This window comes from Ranitomeya imitator, chromosome 5 (genome assembly GCF_032444005.1).
Source record: "Ranitomeya imitator isolate aRanImi1 chromosome 5, aRanImi1.pri, whole genome shotgun sequence".
Taxonomy (NCBI): Eukaryota; Metazoa; Chordata; class Amphibia; order Anura; family Dendrobatidae; genus Ranitomeya; species Ranitomeya imitator.
The window spans coordinates 182,495,165-182,518,034 of NC_091286.1; the positions used below are offsets into that span (position 1 = coordinate 182,495,165).

A 22,870-nucleotide genomic window follows, 5' to 3' on the forward strand; every position below is an offset into this window, starting at 1 on the left:
ACAGTATCACCTGAGAGATTTTTGCAGACCAAGGTACCTTAAGGAGGGGCTTGAAACACCTTTCTCACAAATGACAGGTCATCAGAGGAAGAGAGATTAAGACGATAATGCTTATAGAAAGTAGAAGGGGAAGACCATTTTGTTGAATTACATATCCTGTCGATCAACACCACCACTTTCTCATCCCAGGAGGTTGCCATAGCCCTGGTGGAATGAGCCTTCAAGTTCTCAGGAACTGGTACATTACTACAGGAGTATGCTAAGCTAATCGCGTCCCTAATCCATCTAGCCATGGTACCCCTTGTTACTTTGAGACCTTTTCTAACCCGTTGGAATGACACGAATAAGGACTCACTCTTTCTCCATTGTTTTGACATGGCTAAATATTGTACCAAGACTCGTCTAACATTTAGAGTGTGAAATCTCTGTTCCTCTGCATTTTTAGAACTGCTAAAAAAGGAGGGGAGGACAATTTCTTGGCTCCTGTGAAATTTAGAGGCTACTTTTGGAAGATATGCTGGGTCTGGTCTCAATATAGCTATCTTCCGAGGTCTGGGGTTGACAGACAGAGCCTGAAAATCACTAACCCTGTGGGCTGATGTTAGGGCCACTAAAGTCACAGTTTTAAATTTGAGTATCTTGGATGGTAAATTATCTAAGTGCTCAAAGGAGATCATTAGTGCTTCCAGAACCAGGTTTAACCCCTTTCTGACCTCGGACAGGATAGTACGTCCGAGGTCAGATCCCCCTCTTTGATGCAGGGCTGCGGCGGTGAGCCCGCATCAAAGCCGGGACATGTCAGATGTTTTGAACAGCTGACATGTGCCCGCAATAGCGGCGGGTGAAATCGCGATTCACCCGCCGCTATTAACTAGTTAAATGTCGCTGTCAAACGCTGACAGTGGCATTTAACTGGCGCTTCCGGCCATCTGGCCAGAAAGGAGCACATCGCAGACCCCCGTCACATGATCGGGGGTCAGCGATGCTTCTGCACAGTAACCATAGAGGTCCTTGAGACCTCTATGGTTACTGATCCTGGCCTGCTGTGAGCGCCACCCTGTGGTCCCATGGAGGCTATTGAAGCATTGCAAAAGTAAAAAAAAAAAAAAAAAAAGTTAAAAAAAAAATAAAAAGATTATAAAAGTTTAAATCACCCCCCTTTCGCACCATCCAAAATAAATAAAAAAAAAAAAAAAATCAAACCTACATTTGGTATCGCAGTGTTTAGAATCGCCCGATCAATAAAACAAAAAGAATTAACCTGATCTCTAAACGGCGTAGCGAGAGAAAAAAAATTCGAAACACCAGAATTACGTTTTTTTGGTCGCCGAGAGATTGCATTAAAATGCAATAATGGGCGATCAAAAGAACGTATCTGCACAAAATGGTATCAGTAAAAATGCCAGCTCAGCACGCAAAAAATAAGCCTTCAACCAACCCCAGATCATGAAAATGGAGACGCTACGGGTATCGGAAAATGGCGCAATTTATTTATTTTATTTTTTTTTTTAAGCAAAGTTTGGAATATTTTTTCACCACTTAGATAAAAGAATCTAGACATATTTGGTGTCTATGAACTCGTAATGACCTGGAGAATCATAATGGTAGGTCAGTTATAGCATTTAGTGAAGCTAGCAAAAAAGCCAATCAAAAAACAAGTGTGGGATTGCACTTTTTTGCAATTTGACCGCACTTAGAATTTTTTTCCCGTTTTCTAGTACATGACATGCTAAAACCAATGATGTCGTTCAAAAGTACAACTTGTTTTGCAAAAAATAAGCCCTCACATTGCCATATTGACGGAAAAATAAAAAATTTATGGCTCTGGGAAGGAGGGGATTGAAAAACGAACATGGAAAATTCCAAGGTCATGAAGGGGTTAAATCCCTAGGTGGCATTTTGGAGGCTGGTATTGGTCTTGATACATCACACGCCTTAATAAACTTAACAGCCGCTAGGTTTAGAATTATATAGTGGCCCTAAAGAAGATACTTGCACCTTAAGGGTGCTAGTGGCTAGGCCCATCTCCATACACTTTTAAAGAAACTAATATGGCCTTTATCAGAACTCCTCCACTCACGGACTCCACCATATATCCTAGTAGTTACCGGTAGGGTAGAGATTGAAGCCGAGGAGTAGCCCCTTCTGATTAATAGCGACCTCTCAAACTTCAGGCTGTCAAATGCAGACCTGCCCTCTGGGGATGACAAACGAGGCCCTGCCTGAGGAGATCCAGGTTACCTGGGAGAATCCAGGGATCCTTAAAAGGACATTATCCTCATCCATGAGAACCATGGCCTCTTGGGCCAAAACTGATCAATTAGAATGACCTCTGTTCTCTCCTTCCATATCTTCCATAGTACTGCCGGAATCAACATTAAGGCTGTGTGCACAATGGGTCATCTGGTCCAACCCCCTGATCAAAGCAGGATTCACTAAATCATCCCAGACAGATGTCTCTGCCAGTCTGTTTGAAAACTTCCATGGAAGGAGAACTCACCACCTCTTATTGCAGCCTCTACCACTCAGTGATCACCCAGTCAAAAAGTTTTTTTCTAATATCTTATCTGTGTCTCCTCCCATTCAGTTTCATCCCATTGCTTCTAGTTTTTCCTTGTGCAAAAGAGAATAAAGATGATCCTTCTACAATATGACAGCCCTTGGGATATTTGTAGACAGCTACTAAGTCTCATCTCAGTCTTCTTTTTTGCAAGCTAAACATTCCCAAATCCTGTAACCATTCCTCATAGGACATGGTTTGCAGACCTGTGATATAGAAGATGCTAAGCACAGCCTAAATAGGGGAGGTGCACAGTCATAGGTGCCCAAACCTGAACGTATACAATATAAAGTGACTAGCACACTCCAGGGTGTTGTGATGCAAAAAAGTGGGGATTTATTACATAGAGTAAATCACAAACGTTTCGGTCGATACTGGACCTTCATCAGTGTGCTAGGTATAATTGTATACTTGTATGGCCCCAAAAACAATAGACTACTCGGATTTGCATCAATCAGACATGCTGGAAAAAAAGCAACAAGCCGGGAAGAAACAGAACCAGGCTGGTCAACTGACGGTGAGTCAGAATAATGGGTGGCGCTGAGGCTCAAAAGAGCTGTCAGTACGCCGGGACACTAGGGATAAATGCGGTATCCACCGCTAATAGAGTGCTAGTCACTTTATATTGTATGGTTTGCAGACCTGTCACCATTCTGGTCGCTCTTCTCTGAACTTGCTCCAGTTTTTTTTTTTTTGTTTGTTTTTTTAAGTGTGGTGCCCAAAACTGGACACAGTATTCCAGATGAGGTCTGACCAAAGAGAAGTAGAGGGCAATAATGACTTTGTGTGATCTAGACTGTATGCTTCTGTTAATACATCCCAGAATTGCATTTGCCTTTTTTGCTGCTGCATCACACTGTTGACTCATGTTCACTTTATGATCTATTAGTATACCAAAGTCTTTCACATGTGCTGCTGCTTAGCCCTATTCCTCCCATTCTGTATGCCTTTTTCATTGTTATTGCCCAGATGTAGTACTCTGCATTTTTCTTGTTAAAAACCATGATGTTAGTTGATGCCCACTGCTCCAGTTTATTTATATCTTTTTGAATCCTCTCTCTCTCTTCTCTAATATTGGCTATCCCTCCGAGCTGTGTCATCAGCAAATTTAATCAGTGGACCCTCAATTCCTTCATCTAAATCATTGATAAAGATGTTGAACAATACAGGGCCCAGGACAGAACCGTGTGGTACCCCACTTGAGACATTCTTCCAACTGGATGTGCAGCCATTTACGACCACTCATTGGGTCCGATCACTAAGCCAGTTATGAATCCACCTAACAGTTGCCTTGTCCATTCCATACTTAGTCATTTTTTCAATAAGGATGGTGTGAGTTCCTTTGTCAAATGTTTTGCTGAAGTCAAGATATACTATATCTACAGGATTTCCCTGATCCACTCAGTCAGTGATTCTGACATAGAAGGAAATTAAGTTAATCTGACATGACTTATTAGTTACAAACCAATGCTGACTCTGGTTAATCGTTTCATTCTTATCCAGGTACATACATACATGTTGTTTAATAATTTGTTCAAAGATTTTTCCTGGTATAGAAGTCAGGCTCACTGGCCTATAGTTTCCTGGGTCCACCTTCTAGCCCTTTTTGAAGATAGGAACAACATTTGCTCTTCTCCAGTCTTCTGGGACTTCTCCTGTTCTGCAAGAATTTTCAAAGATTATGGAGGGTGGTTCAAAAATTTCTTCTGTTATCTCCTTTAGTACTCTGGGGTGTAATTCATCTGGACCTGGAGACTTGAATTCATTTAAGTGAAGTGTTTCTTCACCATCTTTCTGTTTATAGATATCCTGGATTCTTCTATTCCTTTAATAGGACAGTGAAAATCAGTTGATGTTACATTTCCTTTCTGAGAGAAAACAGATGCAAAATAGGAATTTAAAAGTTCAGCCTTCTCCTTTCTTCCCATTTCATCAATTTCATCCTGTAAAAATCCTATAGCATTTTTGACTTTTCTTTTACTTTTGACATATCCCCAAAATCCTTTTTTATGGCTTTTGACGTCTCTTGCCTTAATGCATTTTTTATGCATTTTTTTCAGCGCAAAATTGCCCCAAAATGCTACGGAATCCTTATGCCAGAAAAGTCAATGAGAATTCTGAAGTGTTGTGCAGATGAGCAGTACTCTTCCTTTCAGGATTTGATGTGCATTTAAATTTGCACATGTCAATTCTTTGTGCATTTTTGCCTGCGTTATTGACCCATTGAATGCACTGGGAAAAAAAAAGTAGGCAAAAAAAAACTCCTGCAAAAAAGCACCAAAAACGCAGCGGAATTTTCCGAAACGTTTTGGCTGCTAAGAGATGCAGAAACCTAGCAGAAATTTCTGCAAGAAATTAGACAACGTGTGCATATACCCTAGCGTAGGCTAGTTTGAAGTCTCATGGAATATGCAGTGCATCCACTGCATATGGTCTTTCTCTTGGATTTAGATTATAGAAGTTTTTTGCTTTTCCGTTTCCCTTGTTTGTGAACAGGTCTATTTCTGGTTGGCCCCATTGTTCCACAATCTGTTGAAATATTTCTGGATTCAGCTCCTGTTCACCTTGTTTTAGCAAATTCCAACTAAGGAAGTCTGCTCTCTTGTTTTCCTTCCCTCTTATGTGTAGCGTGGTCAGTACCAATTGATGTTGTTCCATGAACTGAAGAATTTCCTCTGTCACTAGCATCAGAGGCGGAGATCTTGTGTCCCCCCCAATGATTGATGCTAGCAACGGTGGTCCGATTGTCTGACCTGACATAACTCAAACATGCTACCCCTTTAGATGGGGAAGGAGCTTCAACACTGCATTATTGCCAGAAGCTCTTTCATGTTTGATGAATAGTCTATCTTCGTTTCTGACCAGACTCCCTGGATTATGCAATCTCTGAGATTTGCTCTCCATCCTTCCGAGCTTTCATCTGTCATGATCACATCTATAGTATAGAAAAATAGGAGACAAAAAAGCGCAAATAGGGCCTTATCCCCAGGTTTGCTACTAATCAATTATGAGAGAACTGCTCACCTGGTGGTACACAGTACAGGTGTGTAGTTTGTCAGCTGCTGCAGATCCACAGGTCGGCGCTGCAACCTCTCAGAACCGTTAAAATATGATCACATCTATAACCTAATAGGACCATAGGATTCCCTGTGACAGATTCTTTAAGTCCAGCCACCAAGTCAGGGAATCAATAGATATTTGGGTAAATGTACTCTTCCCTTCTAAATGGCCATTGAGCTTTTTTCCCCTTCTAAATGGCCATTGAGCTTTTTTTCCCCTTCTAGGAAGTCCTGATGTAAATATCTCGAGTGTATCTGGCCTCACTGGACTGCCAGAATACAGGAAGTCATTGTCCCTAACAGCAACATAGCCTTCCTTAGGCCTCTTTTCCACTTGAGAGATAAAAAACGGTCCGATTTACGGACCGAAAAAACGGAGGAAAATCATGCGAGTGTCATGCGATTTTTTTATCGCAACATCCATATGACATCCGTATTGCTGTCCGATTTTAAATGCACCGGTGTCCTTTGAAAAGCCGGTAATTCTGGGCAGTGTACAGTAAAATCACACTGACAGGTTAGATTAGAGTAGATATATACACATAGAAGAGAGATAGAGAGATAGAGATATATATTTAATGCAGTGCTAGATAGCAGAAAAGCCAGTAATTCAATTGCCGGCTCTTGCCATCTCCTTCACAAACCCGACAGGATATGAGACATGGTTTACATACAGTAAACCATCTCATATCCATTCTTTTATTACATATTCCTCTTTAGTAATGTAAGAAGTGTCTTTCAGTAAAATTTGGTGTTTCTAGCTATTAAATTAAAGGGTTAAATCACGGAAAAAATTGGAGTGGGCGACCGCGCAATTTTCTCCGCCAGAGTGGGAAAGCCAGTGACTGAGGGCAGATATTAATAGCCTGGAGAGGGTCCACGGTTATTGGCCCCACCCTGGCTAAAAACATCTGCCCCCAGCCACCCCAGAAAAGGCACATCTGTAAGATGCGCCTATTCTTGCACTTAGCCTCTCTCTTCCCACTCCCGTGTAGCAGTGGGATATGGGGTAATGAAGGGTTAATGTCATCTTGCTATTGTAAGGTGACATTAAGCCAGATTAATAATGGAGAGACGTCAATTATGATATATCCATTATTAATCCAATAGTACAAAATAGTTAATAAAACACACACATTATTACAAAGTATTTTAATGAAATAAATACACAGGTTGTTGTAATATTTTTTTATCCTGGTAATCCACCTGAAGACCCTCGTTCTGGAAAAATGAAAAATCAACAATATCCCATACCTTCCGTCGTTCAGTCACGTCCCTCGATGTAAATCCATCTGAAGGGGTTAAATCATTTTACACCCAGGAGCTCTGCTAATCCTCGGGGGACATGAATAGACCAAAGCGTAGGGCCCTGTACTGAAAAGTGCCTGACTTGCTTGTTTACATACAAACACAGCAAACATGACCTGGACACATGGTATAAATCAGTCACCTATCGTAAAGCCTCCCCATGTGTCCATAGAATTAACAACCTATCATCAATCTTCAATAAGACTAAACCAAAAAATGATGATCAAAAGGTCAATTTGTATTAAAGATACATATAAATTGTATTTTATTACAAACTTTAAAATCCATATAACAAATTAGGGAAGAAGGTGAAAACAAACATGATCACCCATATGCTACATATAAAATGGACGCCTACATGTGGACTAACGGTTTACATAATTATATTTCTTGCAAAACAACAGTATGAGCAATGCTCTACCTCTCTTTACAGGTATCCATAGGTTCAAACACAGTGTATACACATAGATATAAACCTGGCCGTACGCCACTCGTTATACTCTCATCAGTTTTTAACCTATATCTGAATAGAGGCCTTTAGTCCCCAACATATCATAGACTCCATATAACCATCACAACGTCTCCCATATTGCCAGTGACACATGTCAAAGATTACTAATATATTTACCAATTGGTGGTTGCCGGGAATGTTTGGGGCCAGAAACCGAAGCCCAGATGCGTTCCGTCGAAAAATTGGATCCGTTGCATCCATTTTGTCAGTTTTTACCATCCGTTTCATCCATTTTTTTGACGGATCCGTTTTCCATGCCTAAAAATGGGAATCTCCCAAATGTGATTGGCTACTGGAAAATAGGGAAACCTATATATTGACTGTTTTTACACCCCATCTTTGACAGGGTTTAGAGAAAGTGGCAGAGATGGAAGGAGTGCTTGTAAAGATTGCAAACATAGTTACTGATGTTATTTTTGAGACCAATAGGCTGGCAATAATAGTTCGGGAGAAGGAGGCAGCAGCAAGACAGAGGATTCTTCAACAACGACGTCGCCGGCGACGCCTATGGATACATCCCATAAACGCACAGCGGATGACCCAGGGCATGTATTCAACTCTCTACATGGAGTTGCGGCAGAACCCTTTAAAGTTTTTTAATTATGTTCGGATGAGGCAGGAACACTTTGATGTTTTGTTGGAACGTGCTGGGGATGTCATCCGAAGGAAGGACACACAGATTAAGTTTTCTATCTCACCGGCGGAGTGGCTGATGGTGAAACACCGGATTACGTACCGGTAATGCTCTTTTATAGAGCCACGACAGCACCCACTTGAGAGAGGGGATCCGCCCCTAGGAACAGGAAACCCCTATGGAGAGAATAAAAGGGGCGGTCCCCCTCGCTCCCACAGTTGGGTTTACAGAGATTGCAAGGAACCGCCCACCAGATTTTAGTAGGTCATTCAATATCATCGTTTATAATTAGTTAACTTAAGCATGGCTAACTACAAGAACCAAACACCCTTAACCGTGCTCCTAATAAAAAACCTATAAGGGTGGGAAGTGAAGGGGTGCTGTCGTGGCTCTATAAAAGAGCATTATCGGTACGTAATCCGGTGTTTTCTCTTCGCCACGACAGCACCCACTTGAGAGACTTTCAGAGATAGTCATTTGGGAGGGATCACCGTGTTAAGGACTGATCTACCGAAGGACAAGTCAGATGAGGAAGACAAGTCTAATCTATAGTGATTATAGAAGGTAGTAGGCGAAGACCAGGTTGCGGCCTTACATATTATCTCTATCGGAATCTACGCTCGTTCAGCCCAGGATGATGCAATCGCCCGGGTGGAATGTGCTCTTACGTTCTCAGGCGGATTCTCCCCTTTGGATGAATAGGCCAGACATATTGCATCTCGAATCCACCGAGATAAAGTACCCTTCGTGATTCCAGCTCCTTTTCTATGACCCTGGAAGGAAACAAAGAGAGCCCTGCTCTTCCTCCAAGCACTAGTCCTATCCAAATAGGCTAATATGGCTCTCCTCACATCTAATGTGTGGTATTTTTGTTCTTCCTGACTTGTAGGGTTATCATAGAAGAAGGGAAGGTAAATTTCTTGCGATCTGTGAAATTTAGTACATACTTTGGGTAAGTATGAAGGGTCTGTTTTTAGGACAACTCTATCTGGGAAGATTGACATAAAGGGAGGATCTATCGATAGTGCCTGTATGTCACTTACTCTTCTTGCTGATACTAAGGCGACGAGAAGAGCTGTCTTGAGGGAGACATGTTTTATGTGAGCTGAATGTAGTGGCTCAAAAGGGTGGTCTGTAAGAGCTTCAAGGACTAAATTAACATCCCAAGATGGTACATGGGGAATGTGAACTGTCTCTGACCTCTGGCATGCTGCAACAAACCTGGCTACCCACTTATTACCTGCGATATCGTGACCATATAAAGCCCCCAGCGCAGAAATGTGTACTTTTAAGGTACTGACCGCCAGACCTAGATCGCGCCCTTTTTGGAGAAATTCTAGAATCCTAGGGATATGAATTTCGTTTGACAGGGCTGTTGGGTAGAGGTTTAGAAATTTTCTCCACACTCTTGCGTAGATGGAGGTAGTGGATTTTTTCCTACTTAATAGTAGAGTGTCAATTACTTTGTTTGAGAACCCTCTCATCTTTAGCAGCTGCCTCTCAAATTCCAGGCTGTTAGTCGTAGACCCTTCACATGAGGGTGGTTGAAGGGGCCCTGGAAAAGAAGATCCCGATCCTCCGGAAGGATCCATGGGTCTGAAATTGACATGGCTCTCAGCCAGGAAAACCATGGCCTCTTGGGACAGAACGGAGCAATTAGGATCACGTTTGCTCTGTCCTCCCTTATCTTCCTGATCACTGTCGGAAGTAGTATCAGCGGGGTAAAGGCATAAGCCTTTTTGAATACCCATGGCACTTGTAGGGCGTCGAAGATATCTGGATTGTCAGATCGGAATAAAGATGCAAATTTTTTGACTTGCCTGTTTTGTTTGGTCGCAAAGAGATCTATCTCGGGAGTGCCCCATTTTTTTACCATCATGCAAAAGATACAATGACTTAGAACCCATTCTCCTTGATGGAGAGTGTGGCGACTGAGAAACTCTGGTCTCGAATTGTCGATTCCTCTCACATGTAGCGCTGATAAAGACAGAAGGTGCTCCTCTGCTATGGCTAGAATGTTGTCGGCTATAGACATGAGTGCTTCTGATCTTGTTCCTCCTTGGTGGTTTATGTATGCTACTGCTGTCATGTTGTCTGAAAGGACTCTTGTATGCGTTCCGTGTAGCTGCGGAAGAAATTTAGACAAGGCATGATAGATAGCCTTCAGTTCTTTTTTATTAGAAGAATCATCTGATTCTCTAAGAGACCACAGACCTTGCACTACTTGATCTCCTAAGTGTGCTCCCCAGCCACTAGGACTGGCATCAGTGAAGATAGTTTTTGAAGGTTTAACCACCCAGGGAACCCCACTGGTAAAATGATCCGGATCTAACCACCAAGTGAGAGATTGTACCACATCTGATGATAAGGAAATACGACTATCTAATCGGCCCGGCAGTCTTTCTTCCTCACGAAGTATCGTATACTGTAATTTCCTGCTATGGAATTGGGCCCACGGAACAGCTGGAATACATGATGTGAAATAACCAAGAAGGGACATACCTTCTCTTATGGAAATTAGGGGGTTGTTAATTACTGATTGTACTTTATTTATGATTGCTATTTGTTTTGACTCGGGAAGGAAGCACATCTGATTTGTATAGTCTAGAATAATCCCTAAAAATTTTTGATTAGTTGTAGGGGACAATCTAGATTTTTCCCAATTTACTAACCACCCCAACCTCTGTAGGGACGAAATTGAATCGGATATACGTTGATGACATTGCTGTGTATTGATAATGTCGAACCTGACCTTTGATCATAACTGCCACCCGTAGATATTGTTGATGCTCCCTGAAGATTGGAAGAGGATAGTATGCGTCTTTAAGGTCAAGAACTGCCATGAAGCAATGGGGAAACAGAAGCTTAATAGTTGACCGAATGGATTCCATTTTAAAGGTTTGGTTCTCTAAGAAGATGTTTAGTCTCTTAAGGTTAATTATTGTTCTATATGTCCCGTCTGGTTTCGAAATCAAAAATAAAGGGGAATAAAATCCCCTTCCTCTTTGATGAAAGGGGACTTCCACCAATACTCCTTTGGACAGGAGAGTTATTATTTCCTGTTCCAAGGCTTGTTGTGATGGTGACCCTAAGGAAGTCAGAAAAAAAAGAGTCCCCCCCGGGGACTTGGAGAAATTTTAATTTTAAGCCTGTAGTTATAAGGCTAGTTGCCCATGGATTTGAAGTTATTGCCAGCCATTGCGTAGGGAAGAAGGACAACCTACCACCAACAGGTAGATCTGTCCTAGCGGGGTTTATCCTCAGGTTTGAAAGGGTGTTTTCCGAAGAAGGCTCCTTTTTGCTTAAAGTCCTTGTTATCCCAACGGTTCTGGTTTTTATAGTCCCGTCTTCTGTTGAACATGGGCTTTCGGAATGCTCTCCTATAAGATGGAAGATAAGTGTTATTGGGGAACCCTTTCTTCCTCTCACCCGCTTTGGTAAGAATGTCATCCAATTGAGTACCAAATAGGTACTCACCCTGGCATGGCAGACCACATAACTTAGATTTCGTTTGTGGATCCCCTTTCCATCCTTTTAACCACAAGGCGCGGCGAGCCGCGTTGGTTAGACCTGCTGATTTGGCTGCTAAACGGATGGAATCAGCCGAAGAATCGGCCAAAAAGGCAGTAGCTCCTCTAATTAATGGAATAGAGGACATTAGTTTATTGCGGGAAAGACCACCTTTCAGGCCCTCTTCAAGATCATTTAACCAGACCAGCATGGATCTAGCCGTGCATGTGGCCGAAATAGCCGGTCTGAAAGCTCCTGTACAGGATTCCCACGCTCTTTTTAAAAGGGAATCAGCTTTCGGGTCAAGCGAGTCCTGCAAGGATCCTGTATCTTCAACAGGCAATAAAGACTTTCTAGAAGTGGACGCCACTGCCGCATCCACTTTTGGGGCTTTTGACCATTTGGAGAAATCCTCGTCATTAAAGGGATAGCGACGTTTTGAGGAAGACGGCAACCCTTTTTGTCCCTGGCTTTCCCACTCCTTTTTGACTAATTCTTTTATTGCTGGAATAACAGGAAAAGACGCTCTTTTTCTTTCAGATAGGCCTGCAAACATCACATCCTGTGGCGTTTTAAGGGTTTTAGTATCTTCTATACCCATGGTGTTACGTACTGATTTGACTAAGTTGTCAATGCTATCTGTAGGGAAGCATGAATCCTGCTCACTCTCCGAGGATATGACCTCTTGAGACCCGTCCGAATCCTTATCCTCCACCTCAGAAGATTGTTCAGATGTAGGAGAGGTATATTTCTTCCTACTTTCAGGAACTTTCTCAGAGCTTCGAAAGGCTCGTAATTCCTCTCTGATCATGCTACGTATGTCTTCCGACCTTACTGATGACTCCTCACGTAAGGTGGATTCAATGCATGACTGGCATAGCTTTTTTAAATAGATATCCGGGAGCGGCTGAGAGCATAAGGCACATTGCTTATGTCTGGATTTCCCTGTTCTTTTAGCCTATGGAATTAGATGAAAGAGGGGAACGTAATCAGCTTAAAATAGGGTAGGCAACACTCACCCCTGAAGCTGTCATCATAATACCGGCTGACGAGGAGGAGACTGAGGCACAGAGGGAAGAACCGACCGGTCCGATCTCTTGCTCTTGGAGGAAGATCTGCGGCTGCTGCTTGTCCGGCTTCCAGGAGTGACAGCGGTGACCTCCACTGAAGGCAACGCTGTGTCCTGGGGAGATGCCATGATGGACGCCGGGAATCAGCGCCAGCGTTCTCTTGTACTGTGGGCCGCCATCTTCTTCCTGCCGCACCCGGAAGTGACCACTACATCCGGGTTGCGGCTCTGCTGTGCGCGCCTGCCTCCACATCCAGCGCGCAGGCGCCGTCCTCCTTCAGCCTCACCCCGGAAGTTGTAACAATACTTCCGGGGGACAATCACTGGGCCACATGCTGCCTGTGCGCCACCCGAAGATGGCGACACAGGTTCTTACCGCAGCGATCCGGACCCTGCAGGCATGCTGGATGAAAACCCCGTGAGCCAGGCGACTCCCCGATCCTGGCCTCACGGTACCTGCCGGCAGAGGGGGGAAGCTGCCATAGAACCCCCGATGCCGCTTCCAGCTCTGGAGCCCTTGCCGTCCCTATAAGGTAAACTGCGCAAGCGGCATCCAGGCTGGGAATCCTCTTCTCTCAAGGTGTCTCCCGTAGGAACAGGAAACCAACTGTGGGAGCGAGGGGGACCGCCCCTTTTATTCTCTCCATAGGGGTTTTCCTGTTCCTAGGGGCGGATTCCCTCTCTCAAGTGGGTGCTGTCGTGGCGAAGAGAAAAATGCGATAAGCCTACTTGTTATTTTATTTGTTTTACCATTTTTCATATTTAATGCCATGTAAACATGTTTTAACCTATGGAAAACCACATCAGCAGTGAACATGCTGCAGAAAATACTGCGCTGAAACACTGCGTTGCATTTTCTGCAGCATGTCAATTATTTTATTGTTTGTGGCCATTCCACAGTGTAACACCTACTCCATAATAGGAATGCACAGATGTAAAAATGCGGGTTTAAATGTGCACTAAACCATAAAAACTTCCGCCGTGCCGTTTATCAAAACTTTAAAAAAAAAATAATAATATTTGTGAAAATTGCTTCAAAATGTTATGTTGGTGTTTGCATTTTTTAATAACATTTTTCTTTGTTTTTCACAGGTTCCTTGCTACCGGAGAATCCCTAACTTCACTGCATTACCAATTCCGCCTTGGAATATCGACAATTTCAGGAATTGTAAAAAAGTGACCTGGGATACCTTGCTCCAATAATACATTCCAAACCCGACTATGGACATCTGGCTACAGAGTGCTGAAAATTTTGAGAAACACAAATTGCTTGGGTGCCGTAGATGGCAAACATATCCGTATTTCAAAACCTGCAGGATATGGCTCAGAGTACTTTAATTACAAAAAGTACTTTTCAATAGTACTCATGGCCATAGCGGATGCCAACTGTAAATTTATCGCTGTGGACATTGGAGCCTACGGCCGTTCAAACGACTCAAGTCTTCAAAACTTTTCCGATGGGCCATTGTCTATATGGAGATAGCTATGATTTTCCACCAGCAAGCCCACTCCCGGGAACATCTGGACCACCTATGCCATTTGTCTGTGTTGGTGATGAGGCATTCCAGCTGGCACACCTACTCAAACCTTATGCAACCAGTGGATTGACCCTAACCAAAAGAGTATTTAATTACTGCTTAACTAGAGCCAGACAAGTGGTGGAGTGAGCGTTTGGCATTTTAACGGCAAAGTGCACGCAGAGACTGTGGATGAGGTTGTCAAGGCCTGTGTGGTGCTGCATAATTATGTTATTTCCCAGGAACCAGTCTCCATGGATGATAAGGACTGTCAGACAACCATGTGGGATTATCAATGCAACTCTGTTCGGACCGCAGGTTTGGTTTCCAAAATGAGGGACCACTTTGCTGAGTATTTCATGTCACCTGAAGGCAGAGTTCCATGGCAAGACATAGTTTGAGATCTTTCTTTGATGTCTCTGTGAATAATGTTTCTGTACAAAGTGTTATGATTTTATTGACACCAAGTTTTATTACTTAGTTCCCTAAAGTTTGGTATGTTTTCCAATAAACCAAATATGTTATACCTTTTAAACCTGTGTTATGTTTTTGTACCTTTCGTTTTTTATCATACTTAAATGAAGACAATAATAAAATAGTTTTTAAACCAAACAAAATTTTATTTAACATTTTTATTACACTTTTTTTTAAACTTTGTGTGTCAAACCAAATTTTTTTGAACCCTTTTTGGAGGTAAACACTTTCGTAAAACATTTTTGAAAAAAAAAATACGTTTCAACATATTTATTTTTAGACATAACTAGTAATATGTTAATTGTTATAAGTCTGTAAACTGTGGGGTGGAGATACTAACGGAGGTGCTGGAAGGTTGGACCACGTCAATAGTGAGGGAAAGCCCACTGGGTTGGGGTTGATGTGAAGTGGAAGGTGGGGGAAAAACATGAGGCTGAGCAAGAAGGTCAGGTTGGACAGGGGGTGGTGTTGGTGTAGGTGGCAAAGTAAGGCTACTTTCACACGCACGTCACAATGCATCGTTTTGAAGAAAAAACGCATACTGCAAAGTTGCCTGCAGGATGCGTTTTTTCTCCATAGACTTTCATTAGCGACGCATTGCCACACGTTCCATCCGTCGTGCGACGGATGCAACATGTTTTTGCAGTCCGTCGGGACAAAAAAAAAACCGTTGCTTGCAACGTTTTTGTCCATCGGTTAAGGTTTTTCTGACCGCGCATGCGCGGCCGGAACTCCGCCCCCTCCTCCCCGGACCTTACAATGGGGCAGCGGATGCGTTGTAAAACTGCATCCGCTGCCCCTGTTGTGATTTTACTTCACAGCATGCGTCGGTACATCAGCCCGATGCACTGCGACGGGCCCGTACCGACATTAGTGTGAAAGTAGCCTAAACGGGGAAGGAAAGTTTGACAGGGAAGGAAACACTGGGGAGAACGTTTGATATTGGACCTGGGTTGGGATTTGGGTTGGGAATTGAGCCTGGGTTGGGAATTGAGCCTGGGTTGGGAAACGACAAGTGGCTTGGAAAGGGATGGTAGGAGAGACAGTGGCTGTGTGGGGAGGTGTGGGAGTTGGAGGGGCTTGGGTGATGACCTGCACTAGAGCAGCATGGCAGCCTTGCATTACCTGCATCTGCTGGTCAAGAGTTAACTTTTCAATGCTCCTGAGCATTGATTGGAAAAAAAGGTTGTTTGGAGATTCCCTTGCATCTGAATGCATCCTATCCAAGCGACTGCTGTGTTCACTGATGCGTGTTTGCACCATGTTGAACCTAGCAGCCACGTGCTCTCCCAAAAGTTTGAAAGAGCTCTGGTAGGATGCATTCAGATGCAGGAACTCAGAAGCATAACTCCTTTTCTGACCCCTATGTCGCTGCCGCCCAGAACCTAATGGTGGTCTAGAAGTGGCAGGATCAGAGGGGTGGGGTAAAGGGAACGCTAACTCGTCACCAGCAGCTTCAAGTAACAAAGGCTGCGATGATGCTCCAGTGCTGGCAGCTGTTGAAATGGATGGGGCAGAGGTATCCGAAGGGCCAGACGAGGGGTCAGAGGGGTGGGGTCTAATGACATGGCCCACGGTGGCGGACTCCTGAGAGATCGCTCCAGGGGGTCCAAGGCAGAAGCAGGCTCCCGAGTGCTACAGAAGGTGCTGTGAAATAGAAAAAAAATAAATAATATATTGATAGGAAAAAGCCCTGCCTGAAACAAAAAATGTTAGACAGGTAAACATGGTGAATTATTCAATGGGCTGTTGAATATTTACCTTCTTCTCAGCATCGTTTCCCGAAGGAAGGACAGGGCACAGCTGTATTTGTAGCGCAGCCTTCTTCGTGCACTAGAGCCACTCGGGGCCTGCATCTCCTGGTTAAACTCCCTCTTGAAGCGATCCCTGAGTGACCGCCACCGCTTCATAACCCTTTCACCTGTAAAGAGAAGAATGAAAAAAAAAAAAATGGGTTAAGTACAACACATTCCGACCTGCTCCAGAAATTACTACTTACATTCTCGAGTCTGCTGCCTTGGATCAAGGTCCTCCCAGTTGCCTACAACGTTGTTACATACTTCCTCCCAGAGCCGACGTGTGACTAACTGATCTGCATCCCTGCGGTCAGCCATATTCCACAGGGGCTCACGCTCGCGGACCTCCTCGATGAGGCGGTCCACATCTAGTCAGCCATCCTCATCTGAGTCGGGAGCACGCTGTGAAGACTGAAAAGAGCAAGAAAAAAAAAATTAGTACACTGAAACACAAAAGTACCAAGAGAAAAAAAAAAAAAAAAACAACTGCTGGCTGACCGCTGCGGCGATTACGACGCCGACTCTGTGAGCAACTGGGAGGACCTTCAGGTGCAGCACACTTAAAAAAAGGAAAAAGAATTATGTTGGATGTAGGCACATCTTGTAAGTGTACTGTGATGTATGATGATCTGTTCTGTATGTGTTGGATGCACTGTAATGTGTGAAGCAACTGATTCGGCTCAACGTACACTCTGTGCGCCCGCTCCTTACATTTCTCCACCCATCTCGTCTCCTTCTGAGAGGCCCTCGGCTGCTTCAGCTTCCTGTGAAAACAATGCATATAGTGGTTTACAGAAATTTTTAACTAGAACTCCAAAAACTATTTATTTTTTTTTAAATTACCTCACTACGCAGACGCTATGGAGGAGGGCTCCCAGAAGAAGACATTTTCTGCAGGCTCGGTGGTCTCTGGTGTATCCTAAGCATAAAAACAGTTGTAAGCTACGATACAAAATGAATTTGAAGCTTTGTGGTCTTTAATACTTACATCAGGAAAGTGGCTTGCTGGCTCGGTCCCTGGTGGATCTGTAAGTATAAAGAATTTATACTTAGACCCACCACCCCAAACTAGCTAATGTTAAAGATTTAATAGCCACCCTGCTCAAATGATCTGAGCAATGTTCATGCAGGCCAACAACCAAAGGTTTGAGAAACAACCCCAAAAACAAATATACCCAAGGCACACCAGTCTGAGCTGGATTACCTACTTCAATAGTATGTGCAAGCTGTAAAACCATTCCCCCCCCCCAAAAAAAAAAATTATTATTATAATCTCATGTAAAATTGAAATGCCTAAACACCAGTTGAAAATGTATTGACCACATGTGATTTGAAAAGATCCCTTTAAAAATTACTTAAAAAAATAAAATAAACCTTTTAAAGATTTTCAATTACCTTTTATATAAAAAAATTAACCCTCAACCAACTCTGTATTGCACGTGTATACACTTGTACATACACCAGTTTAAAATTTACCTTACTGAAATGATACTACGACCATTTTTAATAACAAATTTAATAATTTTTTTAATTTTTTTTTTTTTTTACCATCACAATTAGGAGCTACAACGCTCTATTTTAAATACAAGTACATTAACTGTAAATGTTTAACAATACAATAAAAAAAAAAATTAAAGAAAAAAAAAACAAACACACACACACGCAAGACACACGCTCACACCACCATTACACACACACTGAAACCACATGCTGCACAGACCACACTACTTGTTAAATACATACATCACAGTAAAAAAAAAAAAACATGCACACACACACGCACGAAAGCACACAGGCGCACGAACAACGCATACACACACAAAAGCACCCAAACGCACGCACAATGTATGCACATGCACGAAAGCACACACAGATGCACACATGCACATGTGCACCCAAACGCACGCACGACGCATGCACATGCACGAAAGCACACAGATGCACATGCACAAAAGCACACAGGCGGGCACAAAAGCACACAGGCGGGCACCAAAGCACACAGGCGGACACAAACACACAGACGCACACACACACAGACGCACACACACACAGACGCACACACACACAGACGCACACACACACAGACGCACACACACACAGACGCACACACACACAGACGCACACACACACAGACGCACACACACACAGACGCACACACACACAGACGCACACACACACAGACGCACACACACACACAGACGCACACACACACACAGACGCACACAGACGCACGCAAAAATGGCAGTATTCACACTGGCTGGCAGGCATCTAGCTGGCTTCTTGCTGCACACTGTCAGGCCTCTTGCTGGTTGCTGGATACAGGTTTTATATATATGGATGCTGGCTGCAGGATGGCTGTCTTCAGGCTGGACGCTGGCAGGAGTCTTGCTGGCACATTTGGGGGTGATGCCCCAGGCCAGGTTTAAATAGATTTGGGGCCTGTCTGGCCAATTGGCTACAAATCCCTGATTCTGAGCATGCTCAGTGTAAAAAAACGGATTCCAGCGCTGGATTCCGTCATACGACGTGTCACGACAGATCCTGCGTCCATAGGTTTCCATACTAGTCAACGGCATATGCCGCAGGATCCGTCGCGACACGTTTTCCCGACGCAGACAAAAAACGTTACATTGAACGTTTTTTCCAGACGACGTGTCGCCAAATTCCAACGGATCCAGTGCACGATGGACGAAACGTGTGGCAATCTGTCGTGATCCATCGCTAATGCAAGTCTATGGGAAAAAAAGGATCCTGCGGGCACATTTGCAAGATCCGTTTTTTTCCCAAAACGACGCATTGCGACAGATCTGAAAAGACAAAAGTGTGAAAGAGGTCTTATCTGCCGTCTTGTTCAAAATATCATTCAGTACTTGGCCAAAAAGATTTTCCTTTGCATGGAAAGAAGCACAATTTGGCTTTAGATTAGGCATTCCCCAGCCAGCTCTTTAGCCACAATGCTATACAGGCCGCACTTGATAAATTCGCTGACCTGGCTGCCAACCTGACTGAATCTGACAAAGCATCAGCAAGGAAGGCAGCAGCTCACTGCATTAGGGTACCGTCACACTATAACATTTCGATCGCTACGACGGTACGATTCGTGACGTTCCAGCGATATCGTTACGATATCGCTGTGTCTGACACGCAGCAGCGATCAGGGATCCTGCTGAGAATCGTACGTCGTAGCAGATCGTTTGGAACATTCTTTCATCGCTGGATCTCCCGCTGTCATCGCTAGATCGGTGTGTGTGACACCGATCTAGCGATGCGATCCAGCGATGCGTTCGCTTGTAACCAGGGTAAACATCGGGTAACTAAGCGCAGGATTGCGCTTAGTTACCCGACGTTTACCCTGGTTACAAGCGTTAAACTAAAAAAAAAAACAAACAGCACATACTTACATTCTGGTGTCCGTCAGGTCCCTTGCTGTCTGCTTCCCGCACTGTGACTGCCGGCCGTAAAGTGAAAGCAGAGCACAGCGGCTGTGCTTTCACTTTCACTTTACGGCCGGCAGTCACAGTGCGGGAAGCAGAGACGGCAAGGGACGTGACGGACACCAGATGTAAGTATGTGCTGTTTGTTTTTTTTTTTTAGTTTAACGCTTGTAACCAGGGTAAACATCGGGTAACTAAGGGCGGTCCTGCGCTTAGTTAGCCGATGTTTACCCTGGTTACCCAGGGACCTCGGCATCGTTGGTCGCTGGAGAGCTGTCTGTGTGACAGCTCCCCAGCGACCACACTACGATTTACCTACGATCACGGCCAGGTCATATCGCTGGTCGTGATCGTAGGTAAATCGTATAGTGTGACGGTACCCTTAGTTGAAGATTTGCCAGGATCTTATCCCTAGAGGTGTTGCTCTGGATTTGGTCCTGAAGCTGTTGCAAACAAACCATCATAGATCTGGCTGTGCAGGTTGCCGCAATTGCTAGTTGCCGAATCTGAATTTGCCATATTGGTAATCAATTTGTGCCGAATTTATGTTTGATGATCGATTCCGAACATATTCGTTCATTTCTACTCCTATTGACTCCAATGACGTTCGGCTCTCTTTGATGAATATTGCAAATATAATATTAGCAGCCGAAGGTAATAGGAATCAAATTTTGAAAAGTTGGCTCAACTTTAGTTTTAACACCCCTGCTGACAATTCCCATGCTTGTTTTAAATAAATCCCCGCTATTTCGTCCCTAAGTGCCCCCAGATCTTTAACCCCTTTACCCCCAAGGGTGGTTTGCACGTTAATGACCAGGCCAATTTTTACAATTCTGACCACTGTCCCTTTATGAGGTTATAACTCCGAAACGCTTCAACGGATCCTGGTGATTCTGACATTGTTTTCTCGTGACATATTGTACTTCATGATAGTGGTAAAATTTCTTTGATAGTACCTGCGTTTATTTGTGAAAAAAACGGAAATTTGGCGAAAATTTTGAAAATTTCGCAATTTTCAAACTTTGAATTTTTATGCAATTAAATCACAGAGATATGTCACACAAAATACTTAATAAGTAACATTTCCCACATGTCTCCTTTACATCAGCATAATTTTGGAACCAATTTTTTTTTTTGTTAGGGAGTTATAAGGGTTAAAAGTTGACCAGCAATTTCTCATTTTTACAACACCATTTTTTTTTAGGGACCACGTCTCATTTGAAGTCATTTTGAGGGGTCTATATGATAGAAAATGCCCAAGTGTGACACCATTCTAAAAACTGCACCCCTCAAGGTGCTCAAAACCACATTCAAGAAGTTTATTAACCCTTCAGGTGTTTAATAGGAATTTTTGGAATGTTTAAATAAAAATGAACATTTAACTTTTTTACACAAAAAATTTACTTCAGCTCCAATTTGTTTTATTTTACCAAGGGTAACAGGAGAAATTGGACCCAAAAAGTTGTTGTCCAATTTGTCCTGAGTACGCTGATACCCCATATGTGGCAGTAAACCACTGTTTGGGCGCATGGGAGAGCTCGGAAGGGAAGGAGCGCTATTTGACTTTTCAATGCAAAATTGACAGGAATTGAGATGGGACGCCATGTTGCGTTTGGAGAGCCACTGATGTGCCTAAACATTGAAACCCCCCACAAGTGACACCATTTTGGAAAGTAGACCCCCTAAGGAACTTATCTGGATGTGTGGTGAGCACTTTGACCCACCAAGTGCTTCACAGAAGTTTATAATGCAGAACCGTAAAAATAAAAAATCATATTTTTTCACAAAAATTATATTTTTGCCCCCAATTTTTTATTTTTCCAAGTGTAAGAGAAGAAATTGGACCCCAAAAGTTGTTGTCCAATTTGTCCTGAGTACGCTGATACCCCATATGTGGGGGGGAACCACCGTTTGGGCGCATGGGAGGGTTCGGAAGGGAAGGAGCGCCATTTGGAATGCAGACTTAGATGGAATGGTCTGCAGGCGTCACATTGCGTTTGCAGAGCCCCTAATGTACCTAAACAGTAGAAACCCCCCACAAGTGACACCATTTTGGAAAGTATACCCCCTAAGGAACTCATCTTGATGTGTTGTGAGAGCTTTGAACCCCCAAGTATTTCACTACATTTTATAACGCAGAGCCATGCAAATAAAAAATATTTTTTTTTCCACAAAAATTATATTTTAGCCCCCAGTTTTGTATTTTTACAAGGTTAGCAGGAGAAATTGGACCCTAAATGTTGTTGTCCAATTTGTCCTGAGTACGCTGATACCCCATATGTTGGGGTAAACCCCTGTTTGGGCACACAGGAGAGCTCGGAAGGGAAGGAGCACTGTTTTACTTTTTCAACGCAGAATTGGCTGGAATTGAGATCGGACGCCATGTCGCGTTTGGAGAGCCCCTGATGTGCCGAAACAGTGGAAACCCCCCAATTATAACTGAAACCCTAATCTAAACACACCCCTAACCCTAATTCCAACGGTAACCCTAACCACACCTCTAACCCTGACACACCCCTAACCCTAATCCCAACCCTATTCCCAACTGTAAATGTAATCTAAACCCTAACCCTAACTTTAGCCCCAACCCTAACTGTAGCCCCAACCCTAACCCTAACCCTAGCCCTAACCCTAGCCCTAACCCTAGCCCTAACCCTAGCCCTAGCCCTAACCCTAGCCCTAATGGGAAAATGGAAATAAATACTTTTTTTTTTATTTTTCCCTAACTAAGGGGGTGATGAAGGGGGGTTTGATTTACTTTTATAGCGAGTTTTTTAGCGGATTTTTATGATTGGCAGCCGTCACACACTGAAAGACCCTTTTTATTGCAAAAAATATTTTTTGCAATACCACATTTTGAGAGCTATAATTTTTCCATATTTTGGTCCACAGAGTCATGTGAGGTCTTGTTTTTTGCGGGACGAGTTGACGTTTTTATTGAAAACATTTTTGGGCACGTGACATTTTTTTATCGCTTTTTATTCCGATTTTTGTGAGG

At 43.4% G+C, this 22,870-nt stretch overlaps 1 protein-coding gene and 1 long non-coding RNA gene across 4 annotated transcripts in view; both read right to left on the reverse strand.

Annotated features, from left to right (window-relative positions):
- TMEM242 (transmembrane protein 242) overlaps positions 1-22,870 on the reverse strand; it is a 564,077-nt gene that overhangs the window by 497,743 nt on the left and 43,464 nt on the right. The gene's annotated exons all lie outside the window — the stretch shown is intronic.
- On the reverse strand, positions 14,833-17,453 carry LOC138680604 (uncharacterized). The gene is made up of 3 exons (XR_011321681.1): positions 17,427-17,453; positions 17,282-17,357; positions 14,833-17,202 (listed from the first exon to the last, which is right to left on the reverse strand). It is a non-coding gene; the product is annotated as an uncharacterized lncRNA (long non-coding RNA).